The following is a 15,900-nucleotide window of genomic DNA, read 5'->3' as shown; positions in this document are numbered from 1 at the left end:
GAGAGGTTTGTCATCGTTCCAGGCCTTCTCAGACCCTGATCGCTTGGCATTTGGAGAGCTCTATCATTTCTTCATAATTATCCTCTTCTCTGATCTCTGAGTCACCCCAGCACCCTCAGTCTTCATAATGATACAGTTTCTTAGAGCGTTTATAGTGAGCTGTGTGGCGTGTATTAAGTTTATATGCGGGCGGATTCAGTTCCAATAGGGGTTTTGTGTTTGAAATTGTTAACCCTAGAATGCATGATCCAAAAAACCTGTATGAATGCATAAAGGTGGTTAGCCCCTATTAAATTTGGTGATTTATGTGTTTATTATGTCTGCATTCACTTCCAATGCCTAACTGTGTATTACATAAAACATTACATTTAAGAATAAATAAATAAATAAATTGAATAAAAGTGACAGTTAAGTATGGAACCCCATTTTCGGCACCGAATAAAATAATAATAATAATAATTAATAATAATAATAATAATAATAATAATAATAATAATAATAATAATAATAATAATAATACTAGGGCTGCTCTCTAATAGTCGTATAGTCGCAGAAAAAAAATCCAAAGATAGTGGCAAAGTCACGCTAAGTGCTAATATAGCACATCAGGCAGGACATCCAAATGTCCAAATATCATTCATCAACCTCAAATATGGCTTTTCATCTAAAAGATGTATGTAGTAGCAACTTTACATAGCCGCTCAATCTAATGTTAACCTAGAAAAATGCATACTATTGAAGTGTCTGTGCAGAGTGTGGATGCTGAACAGTGGCGCGCTTACTGCATTACAGTCACTTGTACGGTCACTTGCTCTTAAAATACTCTGTCATTTTTGGTCATACAGATGAGAGTAATACAAATTTTTCGAATCTGTAAAGTGTCATGGGTAAGAAGGAGGAGATCTGGGTCCAAGTGCAGGGGAAGATATTTAATATAATTAAACAAACAAAACAAAACCAAAAGGCCAACACGGCACAACACAACTAGAAATAATACAAGAGAACAAAACAAGAACACAATCGAGAGCCAGGGAGACAAAACACATCTAAGACCGACAGTACTAAAGACACAGAAAACAATGCAGACTCACCAGCGTGGGGGGAAAGTGGGGATTATAAAGACTGTGATAATAGTGAACAGCTGGAAAACACGAGTGACAATCAGGACAGGTGAACAATCAGGGAAGTGCAGTGCAGGGAAGGGAAAACAGCGACCCCAGGAGGCTGAGGGAGAACCCGCAGCCCAGAGTCATGACAGTACCCCTCCCCTACGGAACGGCTTCCAGACGTTCCCTAAGGCCGAAACAAGTCTGGAGGGAGGTGGAACGGGGGACTGGTGAAACAGGGGGAGGGATGGTGGGCCAGGCCCGTGCCACGGAGGAACGTGAGCTGGCCTCGCCGCCAGAGGAGCGTCAGCGGACGCCGCCGCCAGAGGAACGCGAGCTGGCCTCGCCGCCAGTGGAACGTGCGCGGTCACCGCAGCGTCCAGAACAGAGATAGCAGTCAGTGCCGCGTCCGGAACAGAGACAGTGGTCACTTGTGCGTCAGGAACGGAGATAGCGGACGCCGCCGCGTCAGGAACAGAGACAGCGATCACTTCCGCGTCAGGAACAGAGATAGCGATCGCCGCCGTGTCAGGAACAGAGACAGCGATCACTTCCGCGTCAGGAACAGAGATAGCGATCGCCGCCGCGTCAGGAACAGAGACAGCGGTCACTTCCGCGTCAGGAACAGAGAGTGCAGTCGCCTCCGCGTCAGGAACAGAGAGCGCGGTCGCCTCCGCGTCAGGAACAGAGAGCGCAGTCGCCTCCGCGTCAGGAACAGAGAGCGCAGTCGCCTCCGCGTCAGGAACAGAGACAGCGATCACTTCCGCGTCAGGAACAGAGATAGCGATCGCCGCCGTGTCAGGAACAGAGACAGCGATCACTTCCGCGTCAGGAACAGAGATAGCGATCGCCGCCGCGTCAGGAACAGAGACAGCGGTCACTTCCGCGTCAGGAACAGAGAGTGCAGTCGCCTCCGCGTCAGGAACAGAGAGCGCGGTCGCCTCCGCGTCAGGAACAGAGAGCGCAGTCGCCTCCGCGTCAGGAACAGAGAGCGCAGTCGCCTCCGCGTCAGGAACAGAGAGCGCGGTCGCCTCCGCGTCAGGAACAGTGAGCGCGGTCGCCTCTGCGTCAGGAACAGAGAGCGCAGTCGCCTCCGCATCAGGAACAGAGAGCGCAGTCGCCTCCGCATCAGGAACAGAGACAGCGGTCGCCGCCGCCCCGGGAACCGCCGCCAGACGAGCGTCCTCCACTGCCCAACGAGCGTAGATGGCCGCCATCCACTCGGGCACAGCCGCCTCAATGACTGCCGCGTCAGGAACCGAGATAGCGGACGCTGCCGCCTCCGCCGCCCAACGAGCGCAAATGGCCGCCATCCCCTCGGTCACAATCACCGTCTACGTGAAAGGCACAATCACCGTCTCCGCAAAAAAAAAATTTCCTCCCCGCTGGACCCATCTTGGGAGTCTGCATTCTGTCACGGGTAAGAAGGAGGAGATCTGGGTCCAAGTGCAGGGGAAGATATTTAATATAAATAAACAAACAAAACAAAACCAAAAGGCCAACACGGCACAACACAACTAGAAATAATACAAGAGAACAAAACAAGAACACGATCGAGAGCCAGGGAGACAAAACACATCTAAGACCGACAGTATTAAAGACACAGAAAACAATGCAGACTCACCAGCGTGGGGGGAAAGTGGGGATTATAAAGACTGTGATAATAGTGAACAGCTGGAAAACACGAGTGACAATCAGGACAGGTGAACAATCAGGGAAGTGCAGTGCAGGGAAGGGAAAACAGCGACCCCAGGAGGCTGAGGGAGAACCCGCAGCCCAGAGTCATGACATAAAGACTCTATGTTTATGTGCACTCAGAATAACAACAAAACGTTGTGCTTTTGTTAAACAGGATGCTTTTTCTGCCGTCTCTGTCTCTGTGAACTTCAGCGCAAAAAAAAAACCTTTAAAACGTGTTATATATATATATATACTTGCCTCACAGACATGAAAAAAATATCTCTATATAGAGTCTACTATATAAATGTCTACTTTTAAATAAACTAAACAAATATTCTCATATTATGTAATCCGTATGAAACATACAGCATACAACATGCATACAGGCACATTCACTTTTGCGGACATGACGAGTCAGTTTTGCTGACTTCATCTCTTAAGCCTAAAACAAAGAAAGCACTAGTTTATTATTAAATTATTAAAATCTTATTGTAGTCCCCTTGCTGTTTTTCCTTGACACATTCATAATTAATGACAATATTTTTTGTGCACTTGAGCACTTATTAGGCTATATGTAGGCAATTAAAGGCTTATTATTATGATTCATATGGTTTGTTAATAAACGTGCAACAAATATGACCAGAAAAATATTTAGTCGAGATCAGCTCTAAATAATACATAAATAATAGTAATAATTGACTTTTTATCCCGCATTTCTGACTTTTTTCTCACAATTTTCTCACAATTCTACTTTTTTTTAATTCGCAATGGTGGAAACAAAGTCAGAGTTGTGAGATATTAGAATCACAGTTCTGAGTTTTTTTCTCACAATTGCGCGATTGCAATTGCAAGTTATAAGGTTAGAACTGTGTGATAGAAAGTTGCAATTGCAATGGAAAAAGTCAGACATAAACTTGCATTTGTGAGAAAAAAAGTCAGAACTGTGTTATATTTTAAATATAATTTAATTATTTAAAATAAGCAATTGTTTTCAACTGCGATTATATTAGAAATGTATCTAGAGACTGTATATTGACACTAAACCTTTAGACCTTTCAAAAAAAAGTATAATGTGTTAACATTATTGGTATTAGTCTTGCACTTCAAGAGGTTAAATATTGTTGGCAAAGCTTATGAAGAAAAAAAAAGTGAAAATGCAAATGCACTGAAAATGCATAGGGATTATTTTGTACACATTTGCAAAGATATTATTTATACTTTATCCTGGATAGATAATCAGTCCTTGTTAGTAAGCTTTCAGAATTTCACACTGTACTAGTAAACCCTGTGTTATCATTCTTATTTGCATATTTATGAGGTCTATAATGTTAATTGGACAAGTACAGCATGTGATGACCATGCAACCTGTTTCTGTGTCATTTCTTCATAAAATTATTTCATTAATTATTCACCCTCATGTCATTCAAAACCTGTAAGACTGTTAGAACACCGGGTTCTGATTTCATCAGAAATATCATAAATTGTGTTTCAAAGATGACCAAAGGTGATTAATGACATACATTTTTGGGTGAACTAACTGAATTAAATCTAAGGTTAGAACTAAAACAGTTTGTGATTGATTGTTCAATGCCAAACAACTGACCATAACATTTTAGCACCACATTGTTTTCACATGTTTGAGCTACAAAAGCTGTTTTGGTTTAGGATTTCATAAATCAGTATAAAGAGTAGTGCTAAACTCCTTTTGAGAGTTTGAGAAGATGCTTAAAAAATGTTAACCCAGTGTGAAAAGAGAAAAATGACAGTTTGAAGAGTTTGTAGAAGTCTATAAAAGATTTGTGGGTTGTACTACTTGGATGCAGAAACAATGTCTTGTCACATGCTTTTATCCTTGAAGTGAAGTAACTTTGAATGAATTTCTATGGAAACGCCACAATATGTTCTGCTTTATTTGTAAATTGGAAGGGTGAAATAAAGTTAGCGTCTGTCAAACTTACACAATGAGCTAAGACGAAAATCACAACTGAATAGGTTCAACAAAACCTTGATGTAGAAGTGTTGATGTAGCTATAAAAATCAGCATGAAATCAGTTAGTCTGAGCAAGATGTCTGTGTTTTATTAGCCTGATACTGTAGACATTCATTTTCAAAAGCAGCTGTAAACAAATCCTCACTTATTTGTCTGGTGATGATTGAACGACATTTAGTTTCAGCCACTGACAGCTCTGAACATCAACTGTAAGCCATTTTAATTGGCTTACTTTGTATCCCTCATTCATTTTAATATAAATATTTAAAGTCTAAATCATGTGAAAATGTCTATAGATTATCCCGTTATAATGAGGGAGGGGTCCACCGTGGGACTAATTAGCTAAATGCATGTGATGAAATGAGCTTATTAGTGTTACGCTGAAGGCGAGTATAATGACAGGTTTAAGCAAATCCCTCCACATCTCTTTAGATTGCTAATTTGCATAAACATTGACAGCGAATAAAAGAAATATACAATGTAGAGTTTTACAAACGGCATAAACTAAGTCATTAATGAATCTGCGAATACATTTTGCTACTGGATCCATGTCCAATTCCTACAGACAGCGTTTTTCATCTTATGCATATTTAAAGCAAAAGAAATTGTCTTTTCTCCACATAATTCTCTCTCTGGGTTCAGAAAGTGCTGAATTTTTAGGAAAAAATGATCCCTCTGCTGACATATTCGCACAATTTGCACTTGTGATGTGTTCTCGCAGCCTGTGCAGCATGGCTACGCTGAACTTTAGCACATACTCCCCTGATGATGTCTTATAATTATGGGTCTACACTGAATGTACACACTGCTGAACCTGCCAAGCTGATTTATGGCGGATAAACGGCCTTAATATAGGCCACAGTGTGCTGAGAGTCTCTGTGCTCGGGTCCCCACACAGGAGTCAATTAGAAAGCCATGAAACTTGAGTTTATGTTTAGAAACAAAGAGCTCAAAAATAACCGTTACGGTTTGGGTTTTAGGATTAACGCTAAAATTACTGCTAAAGATGTTGGTTGGCACTGCACTATATGATTTTGAATTATGGCTTTATTTTTCAGAGTTGGAACTCTGATGTTTCCCAGTTGTGACTGTATATTTCATGTGACTAGTTATCTCACAATTTCTCGTATTGCTACTTTATATCTTACAATGGGACTTTAAGGGCATATAAACCAAATTAGTGTCTGCAATTGCATAAAAGTGCTTATGGAAGTGGAAAGTTCTGCTGATCTACTGACAGTGTGCAAATTAAAGAACAAAGACATAGCCAGATCATTTCCATAATGACCAACACAGTTTAATAAGAGCAGTGCAAATTAGCGTAGTGTCGCAAACAAGCAGAGATCAGGTGCAGGTAATCTACACAGACGCAAAATGGATTAAGACTTTGTAGGGTGTTAAATTATGGTGCAAAGGCCAGTAAATTGACTAGCAAACCATGGTAAATCACCTTGCATGGATTATTTAAATGCTCTCCTATTCTAAAAAAGGAAACTCATATGCGTATGCAATAAGATCAACTGCAAAGGTAATTGTTCGTGCTAATGTTTCACTGTGACTTTAGTAAATGCTGACAGTAGACATTTTAGAATTTTTAAATGCCAAAAGAGGGTTTGCAATGGGACTGCAAAGCTGTTAGTAAATCTGGCCCTAAATCTCACAATGATGGCTTTATTTCTTGACCTGTTGATTTTTTTTAAGTTTGTTTCTTGTAATTATGACATCATATCTCACAATTCCCTCCTTTATTTCTTGTAATTGTGACTTTGACTTTCTGATGTGATTTTGTATTTCATGATGTGACTTTATCTCACAATTGCAGCTTTGGTTCTCAAATTTAAGTTCTCAAAATGTTCTTTTTATCTTATTTTTCAGCTGTTGCACTTTCTTGTAATATATCATAATTGTATATTTCTTGTAATTTTGACTTTCTATCTCTTAATTGCAATTTTGTTTCTCTTGTTTGCGATATACACTACCGTTCAAAAGTTTGGGGTCAGTACATTTTTATTGTTTCTTGTTTCTTTTTTTTTTTTTTTTAAGAAATTAATACTTTTATTCACCAATGATGTATTAATTTACATTGTTATAAAATATTTATATTTTGCATAAACACTGTACTTTTTAAACTTGTTATTCATGAAAGAATCCTGAAAAAAAAAAAAAAAAAATCACAGGTTCCAAAAAACATTTGGCAGCACAACTGTTGATATTATCCAACATTGATCATTCTAATAATAAATCAGCATATTAGAATGATTTCTGAAGGACCATGTGACACTTAAGACTGGAGTAACAGCTGATGAAAATTCAGCTTTTCATCAGAGAATAAATTCTATTTTAAAGTATGTTAAAAAAAAAAAAAAAATATATATATATATATATTATATTGTAAAAACATTTTGCAATATTACTGTTTTTTTTTTCTGTATTTTTAATCAAATAAATGCAGCCTTGATGAGCATAAGATACTTCTTTAAAGACTATTACAAGTCTTACTGACCCCAAACTTTTGAACGGTAGTGTATTTCACAATTTGCTCCTTTTATTTCTTGTAATTGTGGCTTTAAGTCTTTGCGTTGTGACTTTCCACCAAATTGCAACCTTGGTTTTTAAACTTGCATATTTATGTCTTCTTCTCTGGTTCTTTTATTTCACAATTGCAACTTTATTTCTTGTAATTTTGACTTTATTTCTTGTTATTGTGATTTTTTTCAGGTTGTGACTCTTTCTTAGCCTGGCTAACACCAGACCACGTTATGACTTCGTCATGATTCGTGGTCTGGGAACCACATGTTCATTTTCTCGTATTTGAGGCGTGGTTTACGAATGCCCAGAGCCGTTTATTGGGCGATACGAATGTCTATCAAATGCGCCTGTGCGTAGCTCATAGCCAATCGTTTCAATTATACCGGATGACGTATGTAGAGCGAACGCCAAAAGTTGCTCTTTCTTCAAAATAAACTTGCGTTCTAAACTACTTAGAACACTATACACCGTGTCTACACCGGACGCGACAGTTGCCGCGCCGCAACAGCTAAAGTCTGTCTACACTGGACGCGACAAGGCGACCGTTGTAAATCATTTAAACTTTGTGTGAGCATGTCATAAATAGAACACGGCAGCAGATTACTGTCGGGGATTTGCCGTGTCACACCGCATCCAGTGTAGACAGCATAATAGGTTCTAATATCATTTGTCGCGTCGGGTCGCGCCGCTCGCGTCCGGTGTAGACACGAAAGATAACTTTGCGTCTGCTGCCATGCTGGATCCATAGTAACAAACTGCTTCGGTGAGTCGCATAGAAGGCGTCATCGTCTTGCCGCTCCCTCCCCGTTCTGTGATTGGTTCCCTATTTCAGGTGAAAATTAGGTCCATGGTTTCCAGACTAGACTAGCAGCGTGAATAAAATCGCGCTGCGCAAGGCAGTATGGGGAAACCCAGGCTAACTCTTTCTTGTAATCTCTCATAATTGTTACTTTATATCAATCATTTTTCTTCTTTATTTCTTGTAATTTTGATTTTCTTTGTCTTAGTCACAATTTTGCTTCTCTTGTTGCGAGTTTATATTTCACAATTTGCTCATTTATTTCTTGTAATTGAGGCTTTAACTATTTGCATTGTGAATTTGCACCAAATTGCAACCTTGATTTTCAGAATCTTTATTTCTCACAATTTGACTTTAAATGTCAAAATTATCTTCTTATTTCACAATTGCAACTTTATTTCTTGTCATTTTGACTTTATTTCTTGTTATTGTGATTTTTTTTCCCAGTTGTGACACTTTATTGTAGTATCTCATAGTTGTTACATTATATCTATCAATGTTCTTCCTTATTTCTTGTAATTTTGCCCTTCTTTCTCTAAAATTGCAATTTTGTTTCTCTTGTTGCGAGTTTATATTTCACAATTTGCTCCTTTATTTCTTGTAATTGTGGCTTTAAGTCTTCGCGTTGTTACTTTCCACCAAATTGCAACATCAGTTTTCAGAATTATCTTTGTCTCACAATTTTGCTTAAAATGTCAAAAGGTTCTTTTATCTCACAATTGCAACTTTATTTCTTGTCATTTTGACTTAATTTCTTGTTATTGTGATTTTTTTTTTCCAGTCGTGACACTTTTTTGTAATCTCTCATAATTGTTACTTTATATCTATCAATTTTCTCCATTTCATATAATTTTGACTTTCTTTCTCTTGTTGCAAGTTTCACAATTTGATCCTTTATTTGTTGTGATTGTGGCTTTAAGTCTTCGCATTGTGAAATTCCATCAAATTGCAACCTCCCTTGTTCCCTTATTTTATGTAATTTTGACTTTGTCTTCTTGTTGTGATTTTTTATTTCACAACGTGACTTTATCTCACAACTGCAAATTTGCTTCTCATAATTGCAACTTTATGTCTCACAATTTGACTATTAAATAGTACAATTCTCACAGTATTCCTTCATCTCCCAATTGCAGCTTTATTTCTTGAAATATGACTATTTCTTGTTATCATGACTTTAAATCTTATAGTTCTGACTTTATTTTTTGTAATTTCAACTATCAAAATTGACTTTGTTTCTCAGAATTGCAACTTTGTGTCTCACAATTTGTTCCCTTATTTCTTGTAATTTTGACTTTGTGTTCTTGTTGTGATTTTGTATTTCACAATGTGACTTTATCTCACAATTGCAACTTTGTCTCACAGTTTGACTATTAAAAATATAGATTCTCACAATATGCCTTTATCTCCCAATTGCAACTTTATTCCTTCTAATTATGACTATTTCTTGTTATCATTACTAAATCTCAGAGTTGTGACTTTATTTCTTGAAATAATTGCGACTTTGTATTTCACAAATTGTTCCCTTATTTCTTGTAATTTTGATTTTTTTCTTGTTGTGATTTTGTATTTCACAATGTGACTTTATCTCACAATTGCAACTTTGTCTTACAATTTGCAACTTCATTTCTTGTAATTTTGACTATTTCTTGTTATCATGGCATTAAATCTCACAGTTGTCACTTTATTTCTTTAAATTTCGACTATCATAATTGCCACTTCGTTTCTCATAATTGCGACTTTGTATCTCTCAATTTGTTCCCTTATTCCTTGTAATTTTGACTTTGTGTTCTTGTTGTGATTTTGTCAAGGTGTCACAAGGTGACTATCTCACAGCTGCGAATTTGGTTCTCAAAATTTAAAATTGAACTTTGTTTCACAATTTGACTATTCAAAATTAAAATTCTCACAATTGTAAATTGCAATTGCAACTTTATTTCGCCAATGATTTACAGATCCTGAGCATCACTAAAGCATCAAAACTTGTGTGGTAAGTCCTTATGTTATACTACTTCGCTGCAGTATAACATTATACAGAGCACATGCGATCACGGTAGTGAGAGAAAAAAATGACACGGATTCAAAGCGGCTGATTCAACAAATCGCATATTAAAAGCGGCTAGAGTTAAATAAATGAAGCAGCTGTAATTAAATATATATTTCCTCCATGTGTTACCTTACAGCTGTGTGAGCGAGCCGCTCTGTGAGACAGCCAATCAGAGCAGAGCTCCTCATTATTATGCAGGAACCTTCCAAATAAGGCAATAACAGAGCATTTCATTCTAGGGACAAATCCTAGGGTTGTAAATGGACCTGTAAAACCATTTCTGCAGATTTTTGCCCTTTCCTATGCCATATACCTTCTATGTAGATATCAGAGAACAATTTAAAATATTGTTTCAATGCATTCTATGGCACCTTTAAATCTCATAATTGTCACTTCGACTATCATAATTGCAACTTTGTATCTCACAATTTGTTCCATTATTTCTAGTAATTTTAACTTTGTGTTCTGATTTTGTATTTCACAATGTGAATTTATCTCACATTGCAACTTTGCTTCTCAAAATTGCAACTTTATGTCTCACAATTTGACTATTAAAAAGGAAAATTCTCACAATATATATATATATTTTTTTTTTCCTCCAGGAAACTTAATTTAAGAATGTTTAGATATTTTGACCAGAAACAAGACAAAAATACTTAGATAAGCCTTTTTGTTTTGTAAGAGTGATGCTGTATTTCATTCCACAGTGTGGCTTTTTCTTGCAACTAAAACTATAGTTATGACAATTATGACTTTATATTTCTCTACATGCGACTTTCACAGTGAGTCTAAACTTTCTTACAATTACAGTAAACAGATAAAGAAAATGACATGTTTTTCTCAGGGAAGAAATCTGCTCATGCTCTGCAGTGGAACACAGAGCAGTTTAGTCGAGCTGTAATGTTGTCCGTAGGATAGAAAGGATGCTGTTTAAAATCCGGCTCTATCATGGTGTTTTGCCCTTTATTAGAAATGCATGGGGGTTTGTTCCTCCATCCCCACTGTGCATTTTATATGCATGGCATACTTGTAAATCTTCCAGTCTTGCACATTTGGACAAACCAATTTTAAAGCAGCATTATAAAGATACTAAGCCAGAGTTCCCTCAGGGAGTTGGGAGTGTGTTGTGTAATTCTGCGAAGATTTACGAACCTGGCCCCTGATGGAAATTAGGACTTGAAATTGCTTTTAGACTTGTAAAAGCCATTGTGGATGCAAATCACATGATCTCAGGTGGCTGAGACCTTTTATGTAAGCATTCTTTTTGTTTGATGATAAAAAGAGGTTTCCTTTAAAGTTTCACTAAATGTAACTGACTTTCAAAAATAAGTTGAAAGAAAATGTGATTCAACTGTAAGACAACTATAGTAGCTCCAGGCTTTTTTTTTTTTTTTTTTTACTGAGGATGATATTGAAATACTTAATAATAACAGACAAATAAACAAACAAAAACAGCAATAAACATTATTTCTTCCACTCTGAAATCATAAGAGATGTTGTCTATTAACTTAACACACTCCAGATTCTGCCTCACTGTAGAAGGAGTCCCGCAGTGAAAGCAGTGCTAGAGGAATGGCACTAGTGAAAAGTAAATGAAATGCAGGGCACAGGCAATAAAATTTGCACATTCCTGTCAGGGCAGCTTGATGGATGTAGCGGAACTGTGTTTATTGACACAACACCTTCATGTTTCATAAGGCCATCAGTCATACAGTCACACCGGTTCTTCAAAACCTGTGTCGGGGCAGAGAGGTAAAGCATGGCTATTCCCTGACTGCCCACTCTAGAAGACTGTTGGTGGATTTTTACTTCCCTTTATTTCATTCTGTACAGGTTTCTTTGTGGTCATTTGATTACATAATGTGAGAAGGATACAGAAGAGGACACTTGAATGAAAACTCGAATGAAAGTCATTTAAAGCATTAAGATGGGAGTCACAGTCATGGTGATTAGACATTGATTAAACCGTGATGAAACATCATTGTTAGTGCACACACACTCACATATATCCTCCTCTGTGCTTTTGTTTCAGTGTGAGCTTTATGTGGAACAGAATAATTATGCCAAGCACTTGAGTAATCTAACTATAAGTACAGTGTTTTTAATCATTGACCTAGAGGATTTTTCTGAAGAACAGTGCTCCGTTTACCTGTTCTCAAAAAAAAAGAAAAAGAAAAAAAAAAAAAAACTTTTTTTATTTTAAACAATTTCAGCTGTTTTTTCTTGTAGACTATATGTAAACATATTTTATGTAAAATATCTTACTCAGGATGGTACTAAATAAAAAATAACATGCATTTTGTATGATTTTGTTACAATTATTCACATTTTTGCAGATTCTGCAAGGTGTTCCCAAACTTTTGCATGCCACTGTATTTGGATCAATATTGTAAAGCAAAGATATAACTTCCTAATAATAAATAAAGTCATTGTAAACTTTTATTACTTATTATATTTTATTTATTATATTAACTTTTATTAGGTATTTGAGTCATTCCTAGTGGCTTATCATGGTCTTCACTTTAGAATAATGATCCAAATAATTTGTAATTCCTTTAGAAGGATCTAGTAATACTTGAGTCATTACTATCCAAATCCATACATATACTTCAAAAGCTTACAACAATTTCAGTCCTTATTAGAAAGTTATCATGTTACTCACTTTAGAATACTGATCCAAATAATTAGTAATTCCTTCTGACAGATTTGATAATACTTGAGTCATTACTAGTGGGCTACCATGATCTTCACTTATCTTCACTTTAGAATTAATTATACATTGCATCATTCACATTAATTATGAACTGGTGTATGGTAGTTCTTAGTAGTTCTCCGGGAGAATTAGTCATTTGTTCCTGTAGTTATTCCTTAATGACAAAACAGTATTTTAAAGTGTTACTGTAAAAGTAGTTAAAAACAGTCAAGCAAGCCTTTAAAAGTTACCATTACATTGATGGTATTCTGTCAGTATTTACCCTTGTAAAAATGAAGTAGGCTATATTTCAAAAATTATATACTTTAAAAGTAATAGTTTACTTTTTTGGTGCACAATTAATACAATTAAGCACACCTTTTCACAATGGCACCTAAACCATAAAACTACTACAGAAACCACAATGTGTATATCCAAGCTGAAAATAAAAACAGCAGCATTTAACTAAATATTATATCATTTTGTAGAAATGCCTGTTTTGCAATTAAAATCAAATTTTTGTTTTGTATAGCACTAGTTGAAATCTAAAAATTATAGGAAAATATTTGGTGAATTGTTGAAGACAGATTTAATTACTTGCCTTGAAATGGTTTATCTATACAAGAAAACAAGGGTGAATGAGATTAATTAAAATGGCAAACCTGGAAATCAATGAACAAAACAGAAACAAAAAATATAAATACAGCAAAACCATGTCACCCTACTGAAAAATATACTGCTACTGTATAGTTGCATTGGGTCAATTGTGAACTATTGTGAAGCATTTGCTTTGTACGTGGGTCTGATTAAGCTATTCAGGGCCCTAGATTCCCTTAAACTCCCTTCCGCCCAACCCACTAAATGAGCTTCATGAAAAAAGCATCCCTGATGAATCGAGGCAGTTTGAAAGCGAGCATTAGCACTCTCCAATGTGAATTGAAACACTCTCTAATTACAATAGCCACTCTTGAGGGGTGGGACGCCAAATAACTTTCTTATGTAAGGTCTTAAATGTCATTGTAGGATTTTTTATATTGCATTTAATTTTAGAACAGCTAATTAAAAAGGCAGATTACAGCGCGCTGATTGGCCAGGATGATTCCTGTTCGTGCCAGATTGTCTAAACCGTATTTACAGCCTCCACAAAAAAAAGCTTGAGTGTCCTTGGCAGGTGATTGTGCTATTCCTAGGAGAAATATAGGACTTGGAGGCAGCGAATGCTACTCCCAGTGTCCCCCATGAGACGGGAGACATGTCCAACACAGGTTCATTAGGCATTATGGAGACACGGCAGGGTGGAGATACTGGTGTCTCTCAATGATGACGGTTTAACCAACACTTATTGAGGTCTAGAAGGTCACACAGACATAAGAGCGGATACTTTGTCTTCAAAGCTCTTGGGAATTAAGATTGACTAGGCTAAACGCCTGGATGACAGATGCTAGGTTGTGGAAAGTGTCTAGTGGTGAACTTTTTCTTTTTTGGCCTGCTGTAGGCAGTCTCAGAAACACTTCAGATGTCTGGATTTCTAAAACGAGCTGAGATAGGGTCTCTCATGGCTCCATAAAAGTGTCCGAGGCCACGCGCCTCTGAAGGGGAAAGATCTGAGATTAATGCTCGTGGATAGGCCGGAAGGGCCGCTCGCATTAATATTTAATTTCTGCGCTGTTATTGTCTCAGCAGAGGTGGAAGTGCTAACCTGCAGAATTATTGCGAAAGTGTTGGAATGAAACAGACTCTGAAGGAGTAATAAACAGGGCTGGAGAGTGAGGATGAAACTACTTAGCAATGGTCCAGTTAATCTTCAGAGGAATGCCTGTTTATATAGACCTGTCAGGATTTGTGTCTCTCGGGAGTCTTGTGCGAAATGTACGGAAGGTGAGGCAAGATTACGGTTCTCACGGTTAGTGCTAGTGCGTGTTAATCTCTCTTATCTAGGTTGACTTTTTGGCTAAAAGAACAAAAACAGTGGTAAACACAGTAGTGGTTATCTAATCATGAGCAACTGTGTTTACAACTTTAACTCACCATGGTTTATTCTAGTTTGGCTTTCCAAATGACATAATTTGAATTTTAGGGTCATCCACAGATAGATCATCAAAACTATGAAATCACACAGTTGTATGAATTGCAGTATTGCATGAGGAGAAAAGGACAAACCAAAACCTGTATTTAAGGGGTATTTACACAGTTTTTCGACCAAAAACTGAAAACTTAAAAAAAATCAATTAGTTGAACTTTACAGTGCTTATAAGACATAAAGGGCCCCTATGTCATCCGAGATGTTCATGTCTTAAAATAAATGATGTCTTTGAGGAAAACATTTCAGGATTTTTCTCCATCTATTGGACAATAGTGGCCAACGGATTGAAGGTCCAAACAGTTTCAATGCAGCTTTAAAGGGGTTTCACCCGTTCACAGATGAGGAATAAGGATTTTATCTAGCAAAATGATCAATCATTTTCTAAGAAAAAATGCAAATTTATAGACTTTTTAACCACAAATGCTCATCTTGCACTTACACAGACAAAGAAATAACCACACGTGACCTTTTCAAATTGTGTGTGTAATGCCTGAAGATATGCATCGCAGAGCTAGTGCAAGACAAGCGTTTGTGATTAAAAAGTATATAAATTAGATTTGTATTTAGAAAATGACCAATCATTTCGCAAGATAAGACCCTTATTCCTTGGCTGGAATCGTGTAGAGCTATTTAAAGCTGCATTCAAACTGGAATTTGGATCTTCAACCCATTGATCCCCATTGAAGTCCACTAAAATGTTCTCCACAGAAAACTTAATTTCTTTGCGACTGAAGGAAGAAAGACATGAACATCTTGGATGACATCTGGAAATGTTCTTTCTGTAAGTGAAATTCTTCTTTATATGTGTAACTTACCCATGGGAGTGAACTCTTTAAGTAGACTTTCATTAATATTTAATTCAAAATAATTCATATTTATTTGTAAAGCACTTTTCATGATACATATAGTTTCAAAGCAGCTTTACAGAAAAGTAGTGTTTTTTTAATTACAATTAAAGGTATAGTTCATCCTAAAAT

The sequence above is a fragment of the Garra rufa genome, chromosome 13 (assembly GCF_049309525.1).
Source record: "Garra rufa chromosome 13, GarRuf1.0, whole genome shotgun sequence".
Lineage (NCBI taxonomy): Eukaryota > Metazoa > Chordata > Actinopteri > Cypriniformes > Cyprinidae > Garra > Garra rufa.
Note: the sequence above shows the minus strand (reverse complement) of the source record.